The sequence below is a fragment of the Pseudorca crassidens genome, chromosome 19, assembly GCF_039906515.1.
Source record: "Pseudorca crassidens isolate mPseCra1 chromosome 19, mPseCra1.hap1, whole genome shotgun sequence".
NCBI classification, from domain to species: domain Eukaryota; kingdom Metazoa; phylum Chordata; class Mammalia; order Artiodactyla; family Delphinidae; genus Pseudorca; species Pseudorca crassidens.
The window spans coordinates 40,889,685-40,917,352 of NC_090314.1; the positions used below are offsets into that span (position 1 = coordinate 40,889,685).

The 27,668-nt window shown below is 49.3% G+C and overlaps 1 protein-coding gene across 3 annotated transcripts in view; it reads left to right on the forward strand.

The window, feature by feature from the left end:
* The window catches only part of PHB1 (prohibitin 1), an 89,533-nt gene that overhangs the window by 51,860 nt on the left and 10,005 nt on the right, over positions 1 to 27,668 (forward strand). Inside the window, exon 1 of one of the 3 annotated variants that reach the window (XM_067717009.1) lies at positions 26,904 to 27,005. The exons of 1 other annotated variant lie outside the window; for it this stretch is intronic. The gene's annotated coding sequence lies outside the window, so the exon portion shown is untranslated. Of the gene's footprint in view, positions 1 to 26,903; positions 27,083 to 27,668 lie in introns of those variants that run through there. One more of the 3 variants, XM_067717011.1, reaches the window with a different exon arrangement.

The following is a 27,668-nucleotide window of genomic DNA, read 5'->3' on the forward strand; positions in this document are numbered from 1 at the left end:
GGGAAGAAGCAGTCCCATTCATCTTTTTAACTCTGGCATCTTAGCCCAGCACCTGGAAAGGAGTAGCAGTAATAGCTAACATTTACTGAGTGTTCATTCTGTACTAGGCACCATACAAACCACTTCCTATATATTATATCGTGTATTATTCACAACAACCCTACAAAACAAGTACTTTTATCATCTGCATTTTATTGATGTGGCGTCTGAGGCTCAGAGAGGTGAAGCAACTTGCCAATGTCACACAGTGAATCACGGCAGAGCTGGGTTTGGACTCAGGCTGTCAGGCTCCACGGCTCACATTCTTTACCACTGCACTCCACAGAGCTCCTCGGATGGATAACGGAATAAATGAATGAACAACTTCATGACTCCCACGTAGGACTTTCCTAGAAATCAAACCTCTTCGTCAACAGATTCTTCTTCTTCATTGATACCAATCTCATCTTTCTGTCCTCCTTGTTAGCAAGAACCCTTTGTAGGAGTCAAGCAACCATTGGTCCTGGCACAGCTGGCCTGGTGCAGGGATTAGGGTGTCATTCCCTGGCTTCTGCTTCAAGTGACTGACTCTCAGGGGTCAGACTGCTTGGGTCCAAGTCTTGGCATGCTACTTCCTACCTGTGTGACCTTGGGCAGGTTACTTCACCTCTTGGGGACAGTAATGGCCCTAGGCTGTGAGAGGACTAAATGAGGTGATGTTGTAAAGTCCTGGCCCGTAGGGACAGCGCAGCTCACGTTAGCTGGTGAGCTAAGGCCCGAGGGGAAACGGAGCTGCTAGGGGAAGGTAGACTTCCTGGTTCAGACTTACCTTCATCCTGCCAGAGGTAAGGGAGGTGGCTACTTGGATGACGGGCGAGGGTTGACACACAGTGTTGGAATTCCTTTCCTTACGCTGAGTGGGGCTGAGTGAGGCCTTCGCTGCTCCCCGATTAATTCAGGAAGACCTGAGGGGAGGAGGGAGATTTTGAGAATGATGGAGATGTTGTCCAAGAGATGGTCCAGGGGGCTGAGGATTGAGGACGTGGGGGCTACCACATGCTCCAGCGGACTCTCTCCCTTGGGTGGCTGCCTGCCCGGCCTCCCCCTCCCCCCACAGCGCTGTGGGTCCTGTATGCAAACCTGGAGGTGACCCTTGCCCCATCCCAGCCTCATGCCTTCCTTCTTGGCCCTGTTGGCACCAGTTCCTGGGTGGGCACCAAGAGGACAGAGAGCAGGAAGAGGGGACCTTTGTGCAAGCCCCCAGCAACAATGGCTCCTTGGGTCAGGGCCAGGCCGAGGGGCCGATGCCCAGCCCCCTCCCCTCGTCCTTCCCTGCCCTGTGAGGAATGTGTCCTCGGAGGCTCACCAGATTGGCGGTCGGTTCCGGTTCACAGAGGGGGCTGTGTCCTGCCACCCGTCCCCTCTGAAGCCCCCATTGTCAGGCCGGGGGGTGGGGGGTGGGGGGCAGGCCGGGGGCATGTCTCAAAGGCCCAATGTTCTCAGAGGTGGGAAGGCCGAGGGGCCTCCCGGAAGGACCAGGCCATGGGGACACCTGGCTCTTCTCCACCTCTGCCCCGAGCCCTGGCTGGGCAAGAAGGGTGCCCAGAAGTGAGACAGTGGTGGGGGCATCCTCTGCCTGCCTGCCTTGTGCCAAGCTCTTCCCTAAGCCTGGCAGACAGGCTAGAGAGGATTAGGAAAACAAAACACAAGCAGATGGTTAAAATAATACAAGCTAACTTTGTAAAGTTCTACGGAGGACCAGGTGTCCTGCTGTGGGTCTTACAGCCATCACAGCCCACCTTGAAGTAGATGTGATTATTTTCATCGTCCCTACATTGCAGAAGAGGAACGAGGCTCAGAGATATCAGGCAACTGCCCAAAGCTTACACAGGCAGTAAGGGCAGAGCCAGCTGAACCCGGAGAGCCCACGTCTGCAATGACTCTGGGAACCAGGGCCAGAAGAACACTTACAGGGGAGACTAAGGTAGATGATGGCCATTTCCACCCTGAGATAGTCCCCGAGGCACCTCTAAGGAGCCCACAGTTCTCCCGATCACAGATGAAAACCCTGTTCTAAATCTTCTCCCAGGATCCTGCCCTCAGGGGGGTCTCCAACCCACAGCTCTTAGATTGGTTTAGTCTGGGACCCACTTGGGGCCAAAGGACAATGGACTCATCTGCCCACCTGTCCGCCTTTACTGCAGCTCCACCACATTCTACCAAAGGCCCCTCCAGGCTGGGTGGAAAGTACTAGTGCATTTTTTCCTTGGGCTCGAGGCCAGCACTGCTGGAGGAAATAGGGACCCTGAAAATAAAGCACAAGATGTCACTGATGGTTTTGATAAAAGCACATCATCAAACCCCACTCATCAAACCACGTGTGGTCCCTTTCAAAGCCATCTTCCTAGGAACCCCCTCAGGTTTGGGGAAACTCTTGCTCTGGGCCAGCCTTAGAGCTAGCAGCTCGGGCTTCTGACTCTTCAGAACAAAGGCAAAGCTTCCTGCTGTGAGGGGTGAACTTGAGTTTGGGGGCCCCTTGAGTCCAGCGTGGTGAGTGAGAGGTAGTACCTCCAACCGGACAGGTGAGCATCGCACAGCACACGGCCAGTGAGCAGGCACTGACCCAAGGTGCAGTGCCGGGCTGGGGTAGGGGTGGGAGGGCCCAAAGATGACCAAGGGATCCGGGTTACTCGCTGTTCAGTGGGGAAGAAAAGACCCAAGCAGTCCAGGGCAATGTGGACAACACATGTGGGGCCTCCTGCAGGGCAGGCCTTCCCTGCACAAGGGGCTCCGGGACAAGGGGAAGGGTGGAGGAAGTGCCACCATGAGGTTCAAATACACCTCAGAGATTATCACCAGCACGTGGAGAAGGGCTTATAAAATCCAGGATGGCTTCCTGGAGGAGGCAGGCTTTGTCCTGAGCTTCAAAGAATGAATAGGATTTGGACAGAGTTAAATAAGAAGGGGATTCCAGGTAGAGAGGACAAGTTCGTTGGTACTATTTTGACTAAAATAAATCAATAGATAAAACAAACCCTAGCCTAGCATAATTGTCACAGGAGGGTGGAAGGCACTCTAAAGAAACATTTAAAGTTCTGGCTGAGGACTTAGACCTGAGTTTACATCCAGCCTCAGTCATTTGCTAGCTGTGTGTCCTTGGGCAAGTGACTTAATCTCTTCCAGCTTCGGTTCCTGTCTTCTGAAAAATGAAGTTAATAATAGTGGTTTCCAGCTAGGATTCTTTGAGCATGAAACAAGTTCTCAGAAGCAGACACTCAATGACTGGCCTGTGGTAAGGGCCCAGCCAGTGTCAGTTCTTGTGACAATGGCAACATCTCCTTAAGACGCTCCTAGAGAGACCAGAAGCGTTAGTTCTCAAACACAGATCCCCAAGCTGTTCTGAGCCACGGAAAACATGTGAGATGCCACTTGCCCAGCTCCCGAGCACGGCGATCGAGGGAGGGGATGACCCCTCGTGGGTTCCACCCTTAGCATATGGTCCCCGTGGATGACTTCTACTTCTAATGGGTCAATAAATCCTGCAGATTCCTCTAAAATGATTCTCCCACTCTTCCCTCTCTCTATGTCTAACCCCAAAGCAGCAGCCACCTAAGTGGTCTCCCTGTCCTGGTCTCTCCTCACCAAACCTCATCCTCCCCGTGGCCCCCAGAGCAGAGGAGATCAAGCCTCTCTCCAGCTCACAAACCCTCCGTGGCTCCCATTGCCTGGAGAGTGAAATCCAACTCCTTAGCCTAGCGCCCAAAGCCAGTCCTCCACAATCCGGCCCCTGCCTGCCTTTCCAGCCTCCTCTCCCACCAGCCACGTGCCGGGCCCTGCAGTCCCATTGAGCCAACCACCTCCAGGTCCCTGGATGGCTTTTGTGCAGCCCTGCCTTGGAGCCTTCTTTTACAAGCAGCCCTGACTTCCCCTCTGCCTGCAATGTCCTTTCTCCCTTCTCTGATGGTTAAATCCTAGACATGCTTCAAGGCCCCTCTCAGACAGCTCATCCTCCCTGGAGCCTTCCCAGACTCTATTCCCCAGCAGGAACCATGGTTTGCTCACGGCCATCTCCTTCTATAACTGGCTGTGGAGCATGATTGAAGGCTGGGGCCACACTCTGCAGCTGCCCAGAATGACTGTTGGGGACCTCTCACTCTCAGGGCAGAGCTCACCGTTGAAGAGATGCTCTACCCAGCAGCCCCCTTGAATAGAGCAGGGTGGGGCTGCAGAAACCTCCACGGAGCCTTGGCATGGATGCCAGCAGCCCAGATAGAGCCCAGGCAGTGGCCTTGGCACAGCTCTGCTGCCGGAGATGAGAGTGAGACAAACAGCAATTAGCCACGCACAGGCCGGGCTCTCAAGGCTAATTACCAATTAGATGGGCCCCGGAGACTAGCGACATGAAAGAGACAGTCAGCAAATAGTCACTGGCGAGGCAAAGTGGAAGGCTGGGGGCGGTGTCCCTGTTGCTGCAGCAGGCCTGGCCTGCTAGTGGCCAGTGCAGTCCTGTTCTCAGGGAAGAGAAGGTTTTCAGCAATGGAGGAGCTGAGCCTCCTAGGGGAGCTTGGGCAGATTTGCCTTCTTTTCGATTCCCAGAATCAAAGAGAGTGTGGCTCAGAGCCTGCGTTTCTAATGGGTGTGGGGTGATCAGTGATGAGTGATTTGACACCCTTGGCCAGGTTGGCCCAGCAGTTTGGAGTCTGTGCCCAATGGGCCACATTTTTGTCTGGAGCATGGCCGGGCTGGAGGAAGGAGTGGGGAGGGAGGGTGGGAGGCCGATAGCTTCCTTCCTCCCATCTCTTGACTCAGCACTTCACTACCTCTCAGTCTCCTCTACCCCCTCCCCCCTTCCCTCTGCTCATTTTCTCTTTTCTTTTCTTTCCTCCTCCCTCTCAGCCCCGTCTCTCCATTGCTCGCTGTCTCTGTCTCTGGCTCCCTGGGTCTCACCCTTCCTCCTCCCTGAGCTCCATAGCCCACAGGTCCTGCTTCACCTGGGGTGGGACCTCCACCACTCCAGGAAGGATTGAGACCAGGCAGATACAGTGACTTCTTGGCCGCCAAGACCAGGCCACTCCGGGCTGAGCTGTCCAGGGTGGGAGTCGGGAATGGGCCTCCCTCGCTTTAGGAAGTTTGGGGAGAAATAGTGAGGGAGGCTGGATCACAGAACCCCACATCATACAGGTTCAGAGCCAAAATCAAGTTCAGCCTACCCCTTGGCCATTCACTTCTCTTGGGTCCCTGGTCTGCTTAAAGCCTGGTGGGCCCTGCTGGGCCAGGAGGCCCAAGCTGCTGACATGGCTGGTGCCAAACCTGCCCACCTTACGGGCCCACACGAGCCCTTCACAGGCTGGGCCTGTGTGGTGGTGATGGGCGCACTGGGTGGGGGACTGGGCATGGGCAGACCGCTGCAGACGTCTCAGCCACCATCTGTGGAGTTTGTGTTGTAGACCAGACCCTCTGGGGCCCACAGAGATTAGAAGGAAAGGATGCCACTCTCCTCAAAAGGGGGACTCAGGTGGCGGTGGGAGAGGAGAGGAATTCAGTGAGGAAAGAGAATTCAGTGAGAGGAGGGGGGTTCCATAAGGGAGGCATTCAATGAGGGGGAGAGGGTTTCATTACAGGAGGGGGCTCTAGGGGAAGATGAGGGCTCAGATCTGGAAACGGGCTAAGAACGCAGACGTGGCCAGAAGACCTGGTTTGTGCATCTGTGTTAACCTCGGCAGCACCAATCATAAGCACACTCGGACAGGAGAGCAAAGCCTCTGGGGTCTCCGCCCAGTGTGGGTGGGGCTCCAGGAGCTACCCCCGCCCCCAGGGACAGGTGCCACAATCCCGCTTCCCCCTGTTGTCGCTGTGTCCGGAGCCCCCTGGAAGATGGGGAGAGTCTGGCTCAATAGTTCCTGGAAGGAAAGAATAGAGCATCTGCTGGCAGGAATGTAGGAAGAGGAGAGGAGGGGCTGTCATCAATGCTACTAGGCTGTCCTGAGGACAGGTGTGTGTGTGTGTGTGTGTGTGTGCGCGCGTGTGCGTGTGCGTGTGTGTGTGTGTGTGTGCGCGCGCGCGTGTGTGTGTGTGTGTGTGTGAGTGAGGATAGCAGTGTCTGTTTGGGCAATGGCTCCGTGTGCCCTGTTGTGTGTACCAATCCCTTTCCCCAACAAGCAGCCCAGCGATTCTCCCTGACTCCCTCCTGCTGTGGTTCAGAAAGCCAGTGACCAGCCCAGTGGTCCACATCTCTAGGCTCTGAACTCACCCCTCAGCTATGCCAACGGGACAATGGGGCTCTTTCTGCACAAGATGGGCACGAGGGACCCTGTCATGGACTTGTGACCTGAGGGACAGTGCTGCCCCAGGGCACATCCCAGCCTTGGTCACACTTGTGGACACTGACTGGCCTTGAGCCAGGGTGGACCAAAGAGGAAGAGAGGCTGTCCTGCCTGCCTGTCCCAGGAAGGCTCCCTGGAGGAGGGGTCAGTGCTCCCCCAACCCCCGGCTCCCTGACACACCCACATCTCAGGTTCTGGTGGGTGTGCCTGGTGGGTGTGGGTGCACAGGGCTCCCCTCGCTGCAATCAGAAGCCTGAACAGGCACCTGCCCTCGAGCTGACTGTGTCCCAGAGAGCCAACACGCCAGTCCCTGTGGGTCAGCACCAAAGGGCCGAGAGACCCAGCTAGAGGAAGGATTCAAAGCTAGGTCTGGTGGGAGAGACACCACCCTATGGGGCACTGCCCTGGGGAAAGGAGATGTGTCCCCAGCCTCCAGCCTCCAGGGAGCCTCTAATCCAATGAGACTTGGCCCCTGCCCTCTCCTTGCTAAGTCCCCTCCCTCTCTCAGAGCCCCCACCCCTCACTGAAGGAAGGGTCAGTCTGATGGGGCCGTTTGCACACACACCCCCCAGAAGAGAGACCAAGACGACCCAGGGAGATGAGTGTGGTGACTGGCCTTCGAGGGTGGGAGGGGCCAGATGAGGACAGGACCCGTCCCACCAACATCTCCAAGAGAAGACTAGAGGGCTTCGCAGCGGGTGGAGCTGGGCAGGGAATGTGGGCAGGGAATGTCTGGGGCTGGGGAAATACCTGCTTGGGGCTCAGAGGAGGGTGAGGTACAGGGAAGAGCTTCTGGGGTGACTCCCTTGCCATGACCAGGAGCACCCCAAAGACTGATGTAGTGGCCAGTCTCAGCCCCAAGGTAGCCCAGTCCAGGAGAAAGAAGGACATAAGGCTTTTGCCCAGGTCTCTGACTCGCGCCTAAAGCCCTTTCACATCCTCTTCCCCCTTCCCTCGCAGCCCACAGCCCTGGGTGGCCGGAGAGATCAGTGGGGGGCAGGACAGGAAGCGAGGTTCCAGCCCTCCACGCCCTCAGCAGGGACAGCTGTTCTGTACAGCTGCTGGGGGCTCTGGGGGCTGCTGGCGGATTTGATTTGATTCAGGCCCCAAAATAGCCCTCATAGCAGGAAGCAGCCCCCTCCCGGGACCCCTCCAGGACTCTCTGTCCGGGGGCTGAATTGACACCTTAGAGGTTCTGCCCCACCCTCCCCCTGCACTCACTCCCTGGTCTCCAGAGACCCACTCCATGTTTTCTCCCCTTAGCCGTCTCCCCTCCTCCAGGAAGCCTGCCCTGGTCACCCCTCCCCACAACGTGCCTGTAGCAGCTCTTTGCCCACACATGATTCCCAGCCCTGCTCTTGTGGGGGGGGTGGCGGGGGGGGGGTAGTCTAGGGCTGAGGGCCTGTGGCCAGGCACGGGCGGGCTGTGGAGGGCACACAAAGACGGGGGCTGCCCTGGTCTTTGATGAGTAATCACCATTCCCTGGAGCCACGATTCCATTCAGCCCCCTGCCCCTGCCCCCACTCCAACTCCTCAAATAAGACTCGTTTTTGTTCTGAGGACACAATGCGAGAAAATGTCACCCAGGGGGCGTGCCCCCTGGCCCCAGCCCTGACAACCGGAGCTCTTAATCACCAGGCCTCCTTCCTCCCCAGCTTCCCTCTCCAGCAGCTGGCTGAGCTGGGGGAGGGGGTGAGAGTAGGGGTAGGGGGACAGCTACCACCTTCTAGGGTTGAGACTTATTCCAGCTTGACATCTAAGGCGTTCATTTTCCTCCCTCCCTGGGTGCAGCGCCGGCACCAGCTCCTCACAAAGCCCTGGACCTCTGCTCAGTTCTTAGCTTCCATCAAACCTGCCAAGGTCCCCAAAGCAGGGGAGATAGAGAGGAGCCTTGAAAGTGCACCAAAAGCTCTAGAAAGGGGCTACACGGGAGAACTATGCCAGCACTTTGATAAAAGCTCCAAAGAAAGTAAAAGCATGGTAGAGAGTGATGGTGGGGGAGGAGGGCAGAGGTCCTTTCTCCAGCAAGGCTCCAGTGAGAGCCTTTCATGCAAAGGCCCTGTGGCCTGTGATGGTGTTAAGAAGTGGTTTGGAGGGGCAACACCCCCCCCCCATTATCCCCCAAGATCCTTCTTCACCTGCCCCAAATAAATACAGTCTAAATAAGAACAGGGGCTTGCTGTGCACACAGCTTCCAGATGGTCCCTGGCCCCTCTTCCAACAACATGACTGCTCCCAAAACCCTTCTATATTGAAATTCTGGAAACTTCACTACTGAGTCCTTCTCTCTCTCTCTCTTTTTTTTAATTTTTATATTATATTGGAGGAGAGTTGATTTACGCTGTTGTGTTAGTTTCAGGTGTACAGCAAAGTGACTCAGTTATACATATACATATATCCATTCTTTTGCAGATTCTTTTCCCATATAGGTTGTTACAGAATATTGAGTGCTATACAGTAGGTCCTTGTTGATTATCTATTTTATATTTAGTAGTGTGTGTATGTTAATCCCAAACTCCTAATTTCCCCCTCCCTCCTCTTTTTCTCTCTTGATCTTCACAACTCATACACCAGCCCTGCTCTCCCTCCAAAACCTACACCGACCCGCCCACTTTCTCTGTCTCCACGGCCACCCTCCAGCTAACACCATCGCACATCTGTGCCACTTCAGCGGCCTCTATCCGTTGTCCCAGCTCCACGTCGTCCCCTATGATGCATCCTCCACAGAACAGTTTTTACGAAATGAAAATCAGATCACATCACACCCTCACTTAGAAACCTCTCAAGACTTACTGCTTTGAGAATGAAACTGAAATTCTTCTGTAAGTAGAAGTAGGGAGGATGGAAGAGTCACGTGAGATGCATGTTGGCGGGTTCTCACTGTGTGTGAGGAAGAGACCAAAGAAAGTCAGATGAAAAGGACAAGGATAGAATGAGTCTACTACATCATTCTCTAAGGAGTGTGAGCTAACTGATTAAACTTGTGGAGCTGAGATCCAGTAAAGAAAAAAAAAATCCAAACTCATTATTTTGACCCACAGGCCCCAGCTGGAGTGGCCTTCCCCGATATCCCCACCTCGTCTCCTACCACACTTGCCTTTCCTCTTTGCTCTGTGGGCTCCAGCCGAGAAAAAAGGAAGATTTCACCCCAGCGTGCAGTTTCCCAGGCCATTCTTATACTTATTCATTCATTAAACTCCTGTATTGAATCACTGCCACACATCAAGCATTGATTAGCTGTGGAGATACAGAGCTGAATAGGAGCTTACCGTCCAGTGGGGGAGGCAGACAGATAGTAGAGATGTACAAGAAGTGTGACGGGAACCCTGCCTGGGACACTTGGGGCAGGCTTCACAACCTTGAGCTCAGACTTCAAGGCGGAGTCCAGGTTCACCAAGCAAAAATCAGGGTCAGAATTTTCGGTTGAGGGGATGATGTTTGCCAAGGCAATAACCCTGAAAGAACATGGCTTGCTTGGTGGGGAGAAGGGTGCTGTGGATGGATCAAGGAGCATGCTGGGAAATGCACTTGGCTGGGGAAGTAGGGGTCAGACCATGAATGGACTTGGAAGCTTATTAGGACTTTGGATTTATCTTTAGGCCACAAGGCTAAAGCCAAGATTTTAAAGCAGAGATGTACATAATCAGATTTGTGTTTTAGAAAGAGCTCTCTGGCAGCAGCATAGATGGATGATAGATTAGAGAGAGGACAGACTGGAGTCAGAGAGACCGACCGGTTCCGGAAAGAAATAACATAGGCCTGAAACCAGGACAGGAGTGGCGAGAGAGTGAGAGGTGGGCACGTTCCAGGTAAGACTGTCTGGACTTTGGGCCACGTGAATATGAGAAAGGGAATGTGAGAAGAGACAGGTTGAGGCTGATACCCAGACTTCAGGACAGGGTGATTGGGAGGGTGGCAGAGCCGCCCCTGGGAGGGAAAGCCCAAGAAGAAGGGCAGCCTAGGATGGGAGGGTTCAGCCTGGCTGCATTCGGATGCAGGCCTGGGGGTCTGGCTGTCCGCTGGGAACCAGGTTGTCCTTGCAAATAAGATGCAGATCGAGAGTGTGGCCCAGGTAATGCTGAGAGCATGGATCTCAGCGGAGGTTCCCCAGTCTCCCAGGGACTCTGCTTCTCACATTACCCGCCCCGCCACCAGAGGACTGCCCCTGAATTAGGGGCTGGGGAGGGGGAAGTAGGGGCAGAGAGCTCTGCAGTGCACACCAGCAGAAATCAGTGAAGGCCAAGGGTCCAGGGGAAAGGGAGGTGCCGGGAGCCACAGGTGGCAGGAATGGTTGTGGAATCCTTCCTTTAACCGTAGCAGAGGGCCTCGGAAATCATCTGGCTGACCAAATGCTCACATCTTACCGATGGGGAAACTGAGGCTCGGGCGGGTAGAGTGGCCTGGCCAAAGCTGATCCCCAGGTTGCTCCTACTCTGGGTTGGGGAGGTGAATGTAGATTTGCTTCTGATTTATGTGCAATCTGCCTATTTCCGCAGAACCTGGAACCCTACTCCCCCCACCACCCTGAGGGTGGCAGAGGAGATAGCCAGAGCCCAGGTCAAAGAAGAGGTGTTTCTGGGAGACCTGGAGACCTCTGGGGCTCTCCCTTCCCACCTACTGAATGTTCCCTCTCCCTAGAGAGAGCCACCCTGCAGTCCACTCGAGGACACTGGCTCCTCCTAGTGGTCACAAGGAGCATTGCTCTTGGTCCCAGGTCAGCTAGGAGTCCGTCCGTGGAGCATAGGACCTCAGTTCCCTCTGACCGATCTCCAGAATGGGCCCAGTCCCAATTCCTAGTCCCCCCAACAGACACTCCGCCCGCAACTATAGGAGACATTCACTCTCACCGGAGCTGAGGCCTCACCCCAGCAAGATGCCATCTCTTCCAGGCCAGACTCCTGGGCCATGACTGATGTGTTTCCACAGCTTTTGATCCACAACCCGCCCTGTTATATCCAGATGTTTCTACCAGACTGAAAGCTCCTCGAGGCAAGAACCATGCTTACTTCACCTCTGTTTCCTTAGAGTCTGACACAGGGCCTCACACGTACTGGGGGCTCAGTGAACACCCATCCCTGCTCAGATCCCCTCCCCCTCCCACACACTCCCAGGACCAGCATCCTCTCCTCAGTTTCACCTTATCATGAAATTCCCCCTTTAAAAAAAACCTGGACTGCTCTGTGTGACTCGTGCCAGGTCCCTCCAGGCTTCAGTGGAAATGGAATAACACCTCCGAGAACCACATCCAGCTGTCTGTGAAGGTCTATACCTATCCCCCGGCCCTCCAGGCTCCAACCCCCTCCCCATCTCTTTCCCTGCCCCTCCATCCTACCTCAGAGACTGAAGGTGAATCAGAGCCCTCCTCAGGGCTTTGTCAGCACTTCCCAGGCCCCATCCATCTCTTTTTCCACATGGTCTTTTATTTTTTTTAATTTTTATGTATTTATTTTTGGCTGCGTTGGGTCTTCGTTGCTGCAAGCGGGCTTTCTCTAGTTGCGACGAGCACGCTTTTGCGGTGGCTTCTCTTGTTGCAGAGCATGGGCTCTAGTCGCGCGAGCTTCAGTAGCTGTGGCTCACGAGCTCAGTAGTTTGCGGGCTGTGAGGCACAGTCTCAGTAGTTGTGGCGCACGGGCTTAGTTGCTCCGCGGCATGTGGGATCTTCCTGGCCCAGGGCTCGAACCCGTGTCCCCTGCATTGGCAGGCGGATTCTTAACCACTGCATCACCAGGGAAGCCCTCCACATGGCCTTTGAAAAGTTGAAGATTTTTGCTTATTCAACAATCCTGGAAAAAAAAAAAAAAGAAAAAGAAAAGAATGAAAAATTTTAAAACAACTCCAGGGCAGGAAAGGTGGTGTAATTTTCATGATTTTTTAACTCTCTTTTTAATGTAAAGAGTTAGTTGTGTGTGGCATCCAACCAGGGTGAAATGTTTTCATCACTCCTGGCTGTGACTGCATTTCTGAGGGAACAGGAAGAAAAGGTCCTGCATGAGGCGGGCATCCTGTCCTGGGGACAGGGGTTGGATGTGATTATAACAGCAACTAATATTTGCACAAGTCCCGAGGTGCTTTTTTTTAAAATAAATTTATTTATTTATTCATTTATTTAATTTTTGGCTGCATTGGGTCTTTGCTGCTGCACGCGGGCTTTCTCTAGTTGCAGTGAGCGAGGGCTACTCTTTGTTGCAGGGAACAGGCTTCTCATTGTGGTGGCTTCTCTTGTTGCAGAGCACAGACTCTAGGCACGCGGGCTTCAGTAGTTGTGGCACATGGGCTTCAGTAGTTGTGGCTCACGGGCTCTAGAGCGCAGGCTCAGTAGTTGTAGCGCACGGGCTTAGTTGCTCCGTGGCATGTGGGATCTTCCCGGACCAGGGCTCGAACCCGTGTCCCCTGCATTGGCAGGCGGATTCTTAACCACTGCGCCACCAGGGAAGCCCCCTGAGGTGCTTCTGTGTAAGACTTTTGAACATGAGAACTGTGTTCTCCCATGTCCATTTAGCAGAGGAGGAAACTGAGGCAAATGTGTCGCGTCAGAGAATTGGCAAGAGTGACAAAGCTGGGACCTAAGCCTCCTGATTCTCAAGTTCAGTGTCTTTTCCCTACAACAGAGTTGCCCCCTTTCCACAATCTGTGACCTTTCAGAGACCTGTTTGGTTATGACCTGAGGCTTGGTGACCCGGAGAGGATGGATTCACGCACTGACTCGGACACAAGGGCTGCAGGATGCTCTGGGTGAGTTGGGTGCTGGGTGGGAGGAGAGCAGGGGAATATTGTTACCAAAGTCCCTTGAGAGAGAGAACCGTAAAGAGGGTTTGGACCTATGTGGCAGTCATGCCGCTGCCAGAAACACAGCCCAAAGCTAGGGAGGAGCCCTGAAGAACTACTTCAGTTTCTCTCTCTCCCCATCTTCTACCAGTGCCTCCCATTGGCCTAACCCACCCAGATGTAGTGGGCAAGTGAGCTGGGTTGATGCAGGCCAAAGGACTGGCCTCCCCACCTACGGGGCAGGACAGAGAATGGATCTGGGGGTTGGGGGTTAAACTAAGATGCACCAGCATGTTCATATACACTTAGTATTCCAGGGGTCTAACATAGCATCTGATACACAGCAGGCACTCAAGAAATACTTAAGTGAATACATAGAATAGGTAGGATAGGTAACAATATGTATCCAATGCGGTGTTAGGAGGATTCAATAATAACCCTTAACATTTGCTGAGTGCCAGGGCCCCGCTAGGGAAACCACAAGCATGATTTTAAATGGTCTAACATATGCCTAGATGTAGAAGGAGCTCATTAAGCATGCCTCCCTCCCCTCTCCCCTCCTGAATGAATCCAGTTTAATCAAACACAGGCCTGGGAAGCACCACCTCGAGCACGGTATGGTCTAAGCGCAGGATGCTCAAAGGGAAATCCACGTGGCCTCCAGAGGTTTCAGGGAGAGGGGGACAAACAAGCCAAAATATAAGCAAATCTAGGGCTAAGTCAGCTCCCTTCCAAGGGGAAGGCACAACACCTCCAGATTCTGCTGCAGCACAGAAGACAGGTGAGGGCAGGAGAAGGAACAGGAGACAGAGTCTGGGCGCCCCCATCAACAGGATCTGGGAGCTGTTGCCAAGGAAGGCCAAGCCACCGAGGGAAGGCAGCATCAAGATGGGAGGAGACCCCCACCCACCGCCATCTCAAAAGCCCCACACCCGTCTCCCCCTCCTCACTCCACTTTCACCCCCATCCCCACCAGAAGTCACCACAGGTCTCTCTGACTCTCATCCCTCTGCATCCCTCCAATCTGACCCAAACCCCTACCCTGGCCCCCAGTCCTCCCACAGGGACCCCTGCTGCTCCCAGCCTGTGACTGGCAAACTCCCTTCTGTCTTCCCCTCTGTCAGGAACACCCAGTCCCACGTGGAAGTCTCTCCAGAAGCCTGTTCAATTGAAGGCTTTTCTTCTCTCACACACTGAACACCTTGGGGCTTGGAGGAGAGATAAGAGTCCTCCCTGCTTTCCATTTCTTTTTCCTCCTTCTTCCCTTCTTTAAAAATCCCAGGTCTGAGCCTTCCCTGGTGGCGCAGTGGTTAAGAATCTGCCTGCCAATGCAGGGGACGCGGGTTCGAGCCCTGGTCCGGGAAGATCCCACATGCCGCGGAGCAGCTAAGCCCACGCACCACAACTACTGAGCCTGCACTCTAGAACCTGCGAGCCACGACTACTGAGCCCACGTCCCACAACTCCTGAAGCCCACAGGCCTAGAGGCTGTGCTCCGCAACAAGAGAAGCCACCGCAATGAGAAGCCTGCACCCCGCAATGAGAAGCCTGCACCCCTCAATGAAGCACAGCCTCTGCTCACCACAACTAGAGGAAGCCCGCGCGCAGCAACGAACACCCAACGCAGCCATAAATAAATAAATTTAAAAACAAATCCCAGATCCTTTGAAGCTCCTGTGATCCATGTAGGTACCTTCGCCACACTGTGTTACTACCTGTTCCTCACCAGGAACTATACCTCCTCTGAAATCTCTAACTCCAAACACCACCCCCTGACCACTACCTCGTGTCCTTCCACCCTGCTTGCTTGGGTCTGCCTGTGGCCACACTTCTGCAAGCTCATTGAGACCTCCTTGTCGGGTACCACTTCCTCACTAGCCATCAGCCCTTCCTGGCTTCCCTCTTCTTGTCCAGCCTAGATTCTAAGGTCCACCCCTTGCTATCCCTCTACCCATCCCCACCCTTCTCCTCTTTCTGTTGTCATAACCCACCTGACAAAACCCTAACCCTGGATTTAGTCAACCATCCACCTTCCCCGAGCCTGGCCTGAGTAGCTGACCCTGGCCGGAGAGAATCACGAGGCTGAGTACGTCACTGGGTACTGGTGCTCAAAGACTTCTCGTGGGCTCGACTCCGCCCAGCAGTCCTGCTGTATTTCTCTGGTAGTCTTGCTTCCACTTCCCAAGACATCTCGTGCCTCCTCTTCCACCTGCCTCTCAAAAGATGATCTTACACGTACTGAGAAACCATCTGATGTGACTCTGCCACTTCCCACCACCAAACCCTAACCCTCCTGCATCCTGCATCGCACCACCCTTTTCCTCCTCTGCCAGAGATGGCGATGCCTCCACTTCCACTCCTCGCCTTTCCAAAGACTCTGCTCCTTCAGTGAACCACCCTCTCGAATCATCATTCTCACCACCCGATAATTCCTATTGGTCTGCAGACAGGATTGAGTCTCTCCCGTGGGTGGGGGGACCCATCCCCCCGCTTTTCCTATGTCATCCTCCAGCTTCTACCTCATTTCTCTTCTCCTCTTCCCAAAAGAATTGTTGACACACTCAGTTTCCACTTCCTTGCTTCCTATTCTCTTTTTCTTCCCCCATGCTTACAAAGAAGAGTTAATGACAGGAAAATTCTCACACGAGAATGTAAAGTGAAAATAGGTCCGATAGAAATCTGCATATTCAATCTGATTCCAATTATTTATACATTAAAAATGAAGGAAAGAGCAAACTTCTAACAGTGATCATTTGTGAGGGTTGGGGTTAGAGGTGATTTTCGTTTGCTTTTGTATATGCTTTTTTCTTATTTTCTACAGTGAACACATTTTACATTTTTTATAATCCAAAAATTAATATATATACAAAATACAAAAGAAATCTCCCTTTAGCTAAAAGTCTGTTGTCTCTACCACATCTTTCTTTATACCATCTTTCGTTCTTCTTTTAATTTTTATTTTAATCAGAGATACATATATATATGTACATCGTTAAACAACTCAGAGAATTCCAGAAGCCTTACAAAGACAAACAGAAGTCCTTGTATTTTTTCTTTTGGTATTTCCCTTCATGTTTCTAACAAAATCCCAAAACTGCTGAATTTTTAGCTGTAAGTATGACTTACGGAAGTTGAAGATTTAGCTCATACACATACACATCATCTCCCTCCCTCGTGTTCCCAATACAGATGCTGTCTCACCTTTTACGAGATCGTTAAGTACTTGTATTATTATGACTATGAAAATGTTATTCACAGCTGAGCCATGTTGTGTACTACGATACTGTTTCCTATCTTGAATAACTTTATTTTCTCTGGAATTAAACTTGTCTCGGGCTTCCCTGGTGGCGCAGTGGTTGAGAGTCCGCCTGCCGATGCAGGGGACACGGGTTCGTGCCCCGGTCCGGGAAGATCCCACATGCCGCGGAGCGGCTGGGCCCGTGAGCCATGGCCGCTGAGCTTGCGCGTCCAGAGCCTGTGCTCCGCAACGGGAGAGGCCGCAACAGTGAGAGGCCCGCATACTGCAAGAAAAAAAAAAACAAAAAAACACATGCACCCCAATGTTCATTGCAGCACTATTTACAGTAGCCAGGACATGGAAGCAACCTAAATGCCCATCGACAGACAAATGGATGAAGAAGATGTGGTACATATATACAATCCATAAAAAAGAACAAAATTGGGTCATTTGTAGAGACGTGGATGCATCTAGAGACTGTCATACAGAGTGAAGTAAGTCAGAAAGAGAAAAACAAATATCGTATATTAACGCATATACGTGGAACCTAGAAAATGGTACAGATGAACCGGTTTGCAGGGCAGAAATTGAGACATAGATGTAGAGAACAAACGTATGGACACCAAGGGGGGAAAGTGGCAGGGGATGGGGATTGTGGTGTGATGAATTGGGAGATTGGGATTGACATGTATACACTAATGTGTATAAAATGGATGACTAATAAGAAAAAATAAAAGAATTTCTCCCTCTCAGTGTTTTTATTTTTGTAAAAAAATCAACCCTATTAAGGTGTCTTTTACACACAATAAAAGGAAACTATTTAAGTGTGATAAAATTTGACAAATTAGTAACCCATGTAGGGACTTCCCTGGTGGCGTAGTGGATAAGACTGTACTCCCAATGCAGGGGGCCTGGGTTCAATCCCTGGTCAGGGAACTAGATCCCACATGCATGCCACAACTAAGGAGCCCAGGAGCCGCAACTAAGACCTGATGCAACCAAATGAATAAATCTTTTTTAAAAACTCATGTAACCACCACCACAATCAAGATATAGAAAATTCTCACCACCCCAGAAAGTTCCCTTGAGCCCATCTGCAGTCAATCACCCCCTTTTCCTGGTCCCAAGCACCCACCAATCTGCTTTTTGACACTATAGATTAGACTTGTCCTTTCTTGAGTTTCATATAAATGGAATTTTACGATTTTCACTCTTTCGCACCTGGCTTCTCTCACTAAGAATAATGGTTTTGAGACTTTCATATTGCTGCCGTATCAGTCATCTCTTCTCGTTGCTGGGTAGTATTCCACTGCACACCACAGATTTCTATTTATTCACCTTGTGACAGACAGTGGGGTTGCTCCCAGTCTGGAGTTATTAGGAAGAAAGCGGATATGAACATTTGTGCACAAGTCTTTGTATGGACACAGGTTTTTGTTTCTTTGGGATAAATATCTAGGAATGAAATTGCTGAATTGTATAGTAAATATATGTTGAATTTTATAAGAAAATGCCAGATAGTTTTCCAAAGTGGTGGTGCTCACAGTTCCACCAGCAGTGTTCCAGTTACTCTATATTCTTACCAGGAGTTCATATTTTTAGGCTTTTCCATTTTAATCATTTTAGAGGGTATATAGTAGTAACTTGTTATGGTTTTAATTTGCATTTCCTTGATGACTAATGATACTGAGCATGTTCTCGTGTGTTTGTTAGCTTTTTTTAATTTATTTATTTTATTTTTATTTTTTATTTTATTTTATTTTTTTGTTAGCTTTTTGATGAACTAACTTTGATGAAGTGTCTATTCAAATCTTTTGTCTATTTATTTTTTTTTAATTGGGTTTGTATTCTTGTTCTTGAGTTGTAAGAGTTCTTTCCATGTAGTGGATACAAGTTCTTGGTCATATAAATACATTGCAGATCTTTTCTCCCAGTTTGTAGCTTAAATTTTTTTTCTTAACAGTCTGTTTCAAAGAACGGAAGTTTAAATTTTAATGGAGTCTAATTTATCCATTTTTTTCTTCTATGATTTGTGCCTTTTTTGTCCTATGTAAGAAATTCTTACCATGGTCATGAAGATTTTGTCCTGCTTTTCTTCTAGAAGTTTTATGGTTTTAGCTTTTTTCCCCCCTAAATTTATTTATTACTTTATTTATTTATTTTGGCTGTGTTGGGTCTTCATTGCTGCGTGCAGGCTTTCTCTAGTCGCGGCCAGCGGGGGCTACTCTTCGTTGAGGTGCATGGTCTTCTCATTGCGGTGGCTTCTCTTGTTGCAGAGCACAGGCTCTAGGTGCATGGGCTTCAGTAGTTGTAGCACACGGGCTCAGTAGTTGTGGCTCTCAGGCTTTAGAGTACAGGCTCAGTAGTTGTGGCACATGGGCTTAGTTGCTCCATGGCACGTGGGATCTTCCCGGAGGACCAGGGCTCAAACCCGTGTCCCCTGCATTGGCAGGCGGATTCTTAACCACTGTGCCGCCAGGGAAGCCCCTGGTTTTAGCTTTTATGTTTGGGTCCATGATCCACTTCAGGTTAATTTGTGTGTGTGGAGTAGGATAAGGGTCAAGTATTTTCATTTTTCCATCTGGATATTCACTTGCTCCTGTGCCATTTTTGAAAAGACTATCTATTTGCCATTGAATAACATCGTCATCTTTGTAAAAACAAAACAAAACAAAAAACCAAAAACTGACCACAGATGTGTGCGTTTATTTCTGGATTCTCTGTGCCTTTGAGAATCAATACCACGCCTTCTAGATTACTGTAGCTTTATGGATGAATGGACACTATATCCTCTGTGTACACTAAACCTTCCAACCTTGTTCTCTTTTTCAAAATTGTTTCACCAATTCTAGGTTCTTTGCAATTCCATATAAATTTTAGAATTAACTTGTGAATTTTAACAAAAAAAAAAGAAAGAAACTTGCTGAAATTTTGTTTGGGATCACTTTGAATCGATAGATTAATGTGAGAAGAATCGATCTTTTAATAACATTGAATTTTCTCTTCAATGAATATGGTATATCTCTCCATTTCTTTTAGGCCTTTAAAATTTTTTCTTAGCAATGTTTGTAGTTTTTATCAGACAGGTGGTATTGAATTTATCCCTAAGTATTTCATGGTTTTGGTGCTATTGTAAAGGGTGTTTGTGACTTTCAGTTTCCATCTTTCAGTTTGTTGTTCAGTTTGTGTATTAACCTTACTTCTTTCATCCTTGCTAAACTCACTTATTGATTCTAATAGTTTCTTTTTAAAATTTTTAGGATTTTCTACATACACAATAAATAAAAGCAGTTTTACTTCATCTTTTCCAATCTGTATGCCTCCTATTTATTTTTCTGTGCCTGTTGTAACTATCATACTGGCAAAGATCTCCTAACGTTGAATAGAAGTGACAGAAGTGTGTATCTTTGCCTTGTTTTTTAAATGTATTTATTTATTTTTGGCTGTGTTGGGTCCTTGTTGTTGCACGCTGGCTTTCTTTTAGTTGTGGTGCGTGGGCTTCTCATGGCGGTGGCTTCTCTTGTTGCGGAGCACAGGCTTTAGGCACGCGGGCTTCAGTAGTTGTGGTGCATGGGCTCAGTAGTTGTGGCTCCATGGCCACGTGGGATCTTCCCGGACCAGGGCTCAAACCCGTGTCCCCTGCACTGGCAGGCTGATTATTAACCACTGCGCCGCCAGGGAAGCCTTTGGCTTGTTCTTGATTTTAAGGGAAAACATCCTTCATCTCTACTTATTTTTCTTAATAGCATCTTGTTCTAGTTTCATGCATGGTAGAATCTTTCTCTTTATCTGAGTATATCAATTATAGGGTTGGTTGGTTCGTTGGTTGGTTGTGGCTGGTTTAGATTTTCCATGCTCTTTGCCTTGTCTCTGATTCTGCCAAGTTTTTTGTTTGTGTTGCTTTTGTTTTGTTTTTGTTTTGCTTAGTTGTTTCTGTTTGCTTTGTTGTTCTTTTTCATGTTATGGCTTTTCTCAAATGGACTTACGTCACTTGTCTGTTCATACTTGAAAGTGAGGTACTGCAGACTGCTGGTTAGTCCCCAAATCCTTTCTTCCTTGATAATAAATAAATAAATAAATTTATTTAAAAAAAGCAATGCCACTCTTCTTATTAAATCTTTTTATTTGGGAAACTATATTTATTTTTTATAAAAACGTGTTAAAACGATGAGTTTACTGTTGTTATTTTTCAATGAGTAAGTAAATATTTAAAATTTTTTTCATTTTAACTTGACTGTATATAATCCATCTTTTTTTTTTTAATATATAAATTTATTTATTTATTTATTTTTGGCTGCGTTGGGTCTTCATTGCTGCGTGCGGGCTTTCTCTAGCTGAGGCAAGTCAGTGGGTACTCTCTGTCGTGGTGCGTGGGCTTCTCATTGCAGTGGCTTCTCTCTGTTGCTGAGCACGGGCTCTAGGCGTGCAGGCTTCAGTAGCTGTGGCACGCGGGCTCAGCTGTTGTGGTGCATGGGTTTAGTTGCTCGGCAGCATGTGGGATCTTCCCGGACGAGGGCTCGAACCCATATCCCCTGCATTGGCAGGCAGATTATTAACCACTGTGCCACCAGGGAAGTTCCCACCTTTTTGTTTTAATTGAAGTATAGTTGATTTACCATGTTGTGTTACTTTCAGGTGTACAGGATAGTGATTAACATATACACACTACTATATATAAAATAGATAATCAACAAGGACCTACTGTATAGCACAGGGAACTATACTCAATATTTTGCAATAACCTATAAGGAAAAAGAATCTGAAAAAGAATATGTATACATTATACTTATATATGCTTATTTCACCATTGTAATGTTGGGTAACACTCCCAGTCCCATTCACTAGTTATGCTTCAGCCACATTTGTTTCCTTCAGTGGACCAAGGTCCAGCCTGCCTGAAGGTCTTTGCACTGTAGGGAAAACGCTCCACCGTGGCGCCCTGGCAACCTTACGGGTCTCAACATAGTTCATATCGACAGCGCTGAAACTTCAGTGGAATTTGTCTTACAGAGCACCGTGTGATCCTCCTGGGACAAAAGGGAGCTTGTGAGGAGCTGCTACAAGGCCATTTCTCACTTGCTTCCCTAGGCACGGGAAAGCTGTCATGAGACAGTTTCTCATAGCCTCTGGGTTCTGGTGAGGTCTGAGGCTTTCTGTCTCACGACCACCACCACCACCACCACCACCACCACCACCACCCCACCCCCATGCACCAAGGATACAGCAGCAAACACTAATCCTGCTTAGCTGCAGCAGGGCACTGGCTCCTCAGAAACAGAGTGTCCTAACATTAGCCCCCATTTGTTTCAGCGTCGCCCTACACAAGGGCCAGGACGAGCTGGCTCCTTCGGCTACTCTTCCTTCTGGTGTCTGTAAGTAATAAACTGTCTGAATCTAAAAAGGGCTCCTCATCTCTTTACCAGCCAAATCTATTTGCACATGCTATTCCCTCTGCCTGAAGGCAACCTCCCATCCCACACAACCTTTTTTTTAAAAGTAAATTTATTTGTTTATTTATTTATTTTTGGCTGCATTAGGTCTTTGTTGCGGCACGCGGGCTTTCTTCAGTTACGTCGAGCAGGCGTACTCTTCGTTGCGGTGCACGGGCTCTAGGCGCACAGGCTTCAGTAGCTATGGCACGCGGGCTCAGTAGTTGTGGCACACGGGCCTAGTTGCTCCGCGGCATGTGGGATCCTCCTAGACCAGAGCGCAAACCCGTGTCCCCTGCATTGGCAGGGGGACTCCCAACCACTGCACCACCAGGGAAGCCCCCATGCAACCTTTCATGTCTAACTCCTTTACATCTTGCCCTAAATGTCATCTCCTCATGGAGGCCTCCTTGACCAGCTCACTCAAAAGGGACCCTTTGTGTCAGACACGGCTGGTTGCAATTCCAACATCCATCCTCCCTTGCATCCAGTTCCTTGCTAACAAGAACCCCCATTTTGATTTGTTAGCATATTAGGCAGTCATGTGGTTTAGGAGAAGCCAGCCCTCCCCAGTCCCAGAGGTAAACTCTTGGCTCATCCAATTCCAACATTGCAATGCCATTCCTTTGCCAATGACTTGTCTAGAAATAGGCAGATGATACAATTCTGCCTAATAACTCATAGGTGGATGTCTGGTTGGGTGCTTCTGGGAAACTTTACCTAGCTCTTATAAAGGGACCCAAAACGTGACATGTCCTTTTCCTGCCTTCTGACCTTTGGTTATTGCTGTGTGAGAACATCCTGTGACCTTGCGGGGGCAAGCATGAGAAAGAAGTCAACATCTGAAGATGGCAAAGCTGAAAGATGGAAAGATTCTGCAGCATTGATGGCCTTGGTGAGCCACTAAATTAACCAACCCCAGACCTGCTCTCTCGTGGGACTTGTTATTTGCTATATCTCTTTATTGTTTGTCAGTTGAGTCCACTTTTCTATTACTTGCAATCAAAGCCTTCTTTACCGGTTCACCGTCTTCCTGTTATCTGTTTGTTTCCTCATGAAGCTAGTCAAAATTCCATATCATTTATTTCTTTGTGTACTTGTCTTTCTCTGTATACACCAGCCTCCCTTTAACCCAGAATGTAAACTCCATGAGGACAGGGGCCCTCTCCATCTTCTGCATCACTTATCCCCAATGTCTAGCGTGACACAAGAGGCCTCCAAAATATGTGTTAAATGAAGAAAAAGAGATGCTTTTCTATAATTATTTGCTTTAATTACCACCCTTCCCATGTTAGCAATGAGCCTGGCAGTAGAATCAACCTTTGTTTACATATTACTTACAGATCACACATTCCCACAGCTTGGAAAAGCACTGGCTATGATATCATACATATCTGCCATTTACCAGCTGTGTGACTGTAAGCAAGTTACTTGACGTCTCTGAATCTTCATTTCTTCATTTCCAAAAGGGTAATGTGAAAATAGGGTTAAATAAGATTATGTCTTTATGAAGCAATTGGTCCACAGGCAGTGTTCGAGATGTATTTGTTCTTATCTTCAACCTGTACACCAGTCTGGGAAGAAGAGCTGAAGGGGAAAATGCTCTGTGTAGCAACAAATTGGATCCACTCCTAAAGCTGGTGCATCAGTGCTGCTCTGTCCCTAATTTCTGCCTCAGCACAATTAAATTCTTCCCAGATATCCTCCTCATTATCCTTATACTTCATCCTCCCCACCTCTCCACCCACAACTAGCCCAGGTCCACACGATGCCCTCATGTCACGTGAGCTTTCCTGTTGCCTTTGCTTCCCAGGACACAGTGTGGGGAAATGGAAAGAATATAGGGCTTAGACCTAGAAGACGTGTGTTCCGGTCCAGTCTGGCTCTGGCTAGGTGAGTGACCCTGAGGAAGGGTCATTTAACCTCTGAACCTCGACTTCCTTATCTGTAGAGGGATAACAGACTGTAATGATACTCAAGCGGGATGCTGTAGATACACAGACTTGAAAGTTATAAAACATTCAAAAACTGATTTCTTTTCCTATTTGCAGCATTCCTGCTCGTGAGGTTAGAATAGAAGCAGACAATACTAAGGCTTTTCTTACAGGATTCCAGAGCATCCTGCCTTGCGTTTCCTGGCCACAGCCTGCCTAACCAGCTACTTCAACGCCCTTCATTATTCATTCATTCAGCAAATACTTATTGAGTGTCCACTGTGTGCCAAGCACTGTTGTATGTTCTAGGAATAGAACAATGAGGACAGCGGACTAAACACTCAGCTCTCATACAGCTTGCATTCTGGTAGGCAGAGGAAAAGACTGTGGGCAGTTAGGGCAAACCCATACCACCTGAAGAGAGCTGCCACGTATATCTCTGGTCATTTGGCATCCCACTGGTGCCAAGCGGAGACAAAGAAGAGGGACAACCGCAAAAAAAAAAAAAAGAAAGAAAAAAAATTGGGCTTCCCTGGTGGTGCAGTGGTTGGGAGTCCGCCTGCCAATGTGGGGGTCGCGGGTTCGTGCCCCGGTCCGGGGGGATCCCACATGCCGCGGAGCGGCTGGGCCCGTGAGCCATGGCCGCTGAGTCTGTGCAACCGGAGCCTGTGCTCCGCAACGGGGCGGGCCACGGCGGTGGGAGGCCCACGTACCGAAAAAAAAAAAAAAAAAAAAGAAGGGGGACAGAAAGGAAAGGAATGCGGGAAAAAGAAGTTGAAGGAATCCAATCATACTAGAATCCAGAAATGGGCCTGGTTTCATTAAAATTAAGTGTCCGTACACCACTCAGCTACCCCAGCTAAGAATGCAAAACAACAAATCTAATTATGAGGGAATATCAGACAAACTCAAAATGAGAAACATTCTTTTTTTTTTTCTATTTTAATATAATAAAGGCAAGGAAGGCTGAGGACAAATTAAAGGAGACTAAAGAGACATGAAAAATAAATATAGTACCTAATCTTAGACTGCTTCCCGTATTCGGTGGTGGGAGGGGGTGAGAAGACTGCTATAAAGTTCATTATTAGGTCAACGGAAAAAAATGGAATGCAGAGGGTAGATTAAACTTTTTCAAGTTACATAAAAGGATATGCTTATTCTTAGAAAATACAAAGAGAGAGAAGAAGAGAGGGAGGGAGAGAAGAAGGGAACAAATGGTAAGATGTGAAAATGAATAAACAGAAACCTCATTTTAAATTGAGTCAGGAGGCCAGAAGGGGGAACTCTCACACCCTACCAACAGGTAGAAACCCAACAGGAAGAGATAGCTTTGCATCTCCAACAGGAAGAAGGTTACTACTTTACTATCCAGCAGGGAGAAGGAAAATTTTCCCTTTGCCTGAATTTCTCCTTGCCCAGCAACAGCCCAGTCAATAAGAGACTGTCACAACTCAGCCAATGAAAAGCCACTACACCTTCAAATTCCCAGTTTCCTCCAACTCTTTGTTTATGACAGCCCCTCTCAACTCCCCCTTCTCCACTATAAAAGAAAGGTCCTCTCCTTTGTTCTGCAGACTTGCCTGTGCGTTGCCATAGATTACGTGTCCAGAATTGCAATTCTTTGCTGTTCCCAAAGAAACCCAATTTGCTGATAAAATAACCTGCTGTTTTATTGTTTTAGATCAAAAAACCAAATGGAGCAAATTGTTAGCAATAGATGAATTTGAGTAAACATGTGTTCCCTGTACTATCCTTGCAACTTCTCCAAATAAGACTTAAAAAAAAAAAGAAATGTCACCTTGCACCAGCCAGAATGACCATCATCAAAAAATCTACAAACAATAAATGCTGGAGCGGGTGTGGAGAAAAGGGAACCCTCATACACTGTTGGCGGGAATGTAAATTGATTCAGCCACTACGAAAACAGTATGGAGGTTCCTTAAAAAACTAAAAATAGAACTACCATATGACCCAACAATCCCACTACTGGGCATATACCCAGAGAAAACCATAATTCAAAAAAACACATGCACCCCAATGTTCATAGCAGCACTATTTACAATAGCCAGAACATGGAAGCAACCTAAATGTCCATCAGCAGAGGAATGTATAAAGAATATGTGGTACATATATACCATAGGATATTACTCAGCCATAAAAAGGAATGAAATTGTAGAGACGTGGATGGACCTAGAGAGTGTCATACAGAGTGAAGTCAGAAAGAGGAAAGCAAATATCATATAACAACGCGTATATGTGGAATCTAGAAAAACGGTATAGATGATCTTATTTGCAAAGCAGAGACACAGAGTAGAGAACAAATGTATGGATACCAAGGGGGAAAGGGGTTGGGTGAGAGGAATCGGGAGACTGGGATTGACACATATACATTATTGATACTATGTATGAAATAGACAACTAATGGGAACATACTGTATACCACAGGGAACTCTACCTAATGCACTGTGGTAACCTAAATGGGAAGGAAGTCCAAAAGGGACGGGATATCTGTATGTGTATGGCTGATTCATTTTGTTGTGCAGTGGAGGCTAACACACCATTGTAAGGCAACCATACTCCAATAAAAATTAATTTAAAATAAATGAATAAAATTCAGTAGAAAATTAACCACCATTTTTAGACAAAAAAAAAAAAGGTGTCCACAGGACCCAGACTCAGCCCAACCCCTTTTTTAATTGGTGCATGAACCTGAATGACTCCCTTCCTCTCTCTGGGTCTCATTTTCTAGTCCAGGTGGTCTCTAAGGCTCTCTCTGGTCTGGCAATCAAGGTCCCACAACTCAGGTCGCTTCTAGATAGGTCTTTGGAAAGAAGCCAGCCCTTCAATCTCTCAGCCCACCAGTTACTTCACCACGACTTTCTGCAGCGTGCTCACCCGCCCTCTTTCATCAGCCCTAAACTTGCCCTTGCACTTCTCTGCCACCAGCCAGCAGGCCCAGCCCCTCCTTCCGAGGGCTTTAGCGCCCACCTTCTCGCAGTCTCCAAATCTGCTCAGGACAGGCACGTGCATTTATCCCTCAAGAAACTACAGCACCCAAAAGGCTTTGCGGCAACCTCTGGGCCTTTAGTACCACCAAAGAGAAAGGTTTTTCAGTGCGGGCCAGCCGCTGCATGGCTTTTTGGATATTGTAGTTCATCTGCGAAGAGCCCGGGAACTAGGGTAAGGCTGCAAGCCACCCTTCCCAGAATGCACAGCGCTCGTCCCCACCAATCGGAGGCACGGATCTTGGAAGGAAGGCGGGGAAGAGGGGGAGCTGCCCGGCGCACGCGCAATATGTTTGTCTGGGGAATTCATGTGGAGGTCAGAGTGGCAGCAGGTGAGAATGCAAAGGAATCGCCGCGGCCCGCGTCCGGGCGTCTCCGCAGTCCCCCTCTGCACTCCCATTAACCCCAGGTTTGGGCGGGCGGGGTCCATGCGTGGATCCGCCTCGTGTCGGAGGGGAAAGGGGGTGAGCACGGGAGGAGCCAGGGGTTGCGTAGAGTGAGGTAGGTGTGTATGGGGCCAGAGTGAGGAATAATCTAGAAGCTCTTAGGAATGGAAAAGCTGAGGGGTCGGGACTGGGCATCCTGGTCTCAGGAAAGATTTAAGTGCACGGGGAGAGATGAAGGTAGAGACGTCGAGGTCTGGGGAGCAGGTAGGGAGGCTGAAGTGGACGACGGCAATGGGGCGGAGCGAGACAGAGTTCAGTGGAGTAGATTCTAGTGAGGTCAGCCGTGCTCGCGCCCACCCCGCCTCAGCCCCCCTTCCCCCACCCGTGCCAGGGCTCTCCCTCGGGGTGCAGCTGTTCAGGGCCTTTCTGGCCCGATTGATTCTCGTGATATGTTGACCCCATTCTTAACGCCTGATGTTGAGAAGCCGCGTGGTGAGGAGTTAAGATGTGCCTTTTAGAATTAGACCTCTAGGTTCTAATCCTGGTAGCCCTCCTCATAGCTGCGTGATCTTAGGCTCCTGGTGTAACTTAACACTTCTGTGTGCCTCA